Source organism: Carlito syrichta, unplaced genomic scaffold (genome assembly GCF_000164805.1).
Source record: "Carlito syrichta isolate Samal-C Ts95f unplaced genomic scaffold, Tarsius_syrichta-2.0.1 Scaffold63326, whole genome shotgun sequence".
Taxonomy (NCBI): Eukaryota; Metazoa; Chordata; class Mammalia; order Primates; family Tarsiidae; genus Carlito; species Carlito syrichta.
This window is the reverse complement of record NW_007007422.1, coordinates 348891-350225: the sequence shown is the minus strand read 5'-3', so window position 1 is coordinate 350225 and position 1335 is coordinate 348891.

Here is a 1335-nt window from a genome sequence, read left to right as displayed (position 1 = left end):
CCCACTTCGCCCTCCCAAACCTCCCCTATTTCTCCAGGGACTCCTCAGAAGTCTCGGTGCTCCTGGTTAGGGAACAGGCCAGTTCGCCCGTTTGCCACTTCGCCCTCCCGCGGCACCCCTACTTCTCATTTTGCCCACCTAGGCCACCCCCTCGGATTCCGCCCTTTCACTCTCCTCCAAGTTTCCCATTTCCTTGGGAACCCGCAGACTTCTTCGGCCTTCCTTTTGGGCCAGGAATGGACGAGCCAGGGTCACAGCAGGTCAGAGGGCTAAGGTGAAGCTGTGAGCCAGCAAGTCTTCTCCCACTCACCACCCCGAAGTCACCGCCAGCGGCGCTATTTGGGGTGGTGGCTGGGTAAATAACGTGGACAGTCTCCCAGCATCCCTTTCTAATCATGCGAGCCCTACCCTCCTCCGCAGACCCCGTCTGGGGACTGGTTGGAACTTGGAGACCCGCCCCCATTTCATGGCCTGGCCCCTGCTGCGGGCACCCCAAGGAACCTTCATCACCACCCTCTTAACCCTCAGAGCCGTCGTGGACCCCCTGAAGTTGAATGCGAAATGCTGACGAGAGAGGATTGCTTCCTTCCCTCATTGTCATTATGGAGGGAAGCCGCCCTGGCAGACCCACCATTTGTTACTGTCTGACTTTGAGCAAGTTCCACAATCTTCTGGAGGAGCCTATGTTCCTCATCTACAAAATGGTGAATGGAAGGATATTTACCTCGTAAGAGTGTTCAGATCAATGTCACCCTTAGGCCTGGGCAACAGAATCCTCAGTCCTGGGCTCCTGGTTTTAGAGGACCTCACTCTGGCCCTCCTCTGGTCATGCCCCTCCACACTGGAGAGTGAGTCCACAGGACCAAGGAACTGGGGAGAGGGGTCATGCATCTCCTTCCCTTCTAGACTGTACTCTGGGACCCTGAAATTTCCTATAACCCAGGTCCTCTCAAGAGCTCACTGTGCTGACTGTGCACCCTGAGGCAGGGTAAGTGACCAAGGTCAGCTGTTTGCAGGTAATGGGGGATGGATGGAACTTGACATGCACCCCAGGCATGCACAAGAGCACCTGTTGCTGCAGGACAGGAGGAGAGAGTGGACCAGGGAATGGTCTGAAAACTCCATCTTGGACCCGTCTTCCCTGTCATTGTGAAGGAAAAGGAATCAAAGGCAGTGGATAAAAACATCAATCTTAGCTGGGCTCGGTGGCTCAGCCTGTAATCCCGCGCCTTTGGGAGGCTGAGGTGAGTGGATTGCCTGAGCCCACGGGTTCGAGACCCGCCTGGGCAGCGAGACCTCATCTCTACAATAAATCAAAAAATCAGCCGGGCTTGG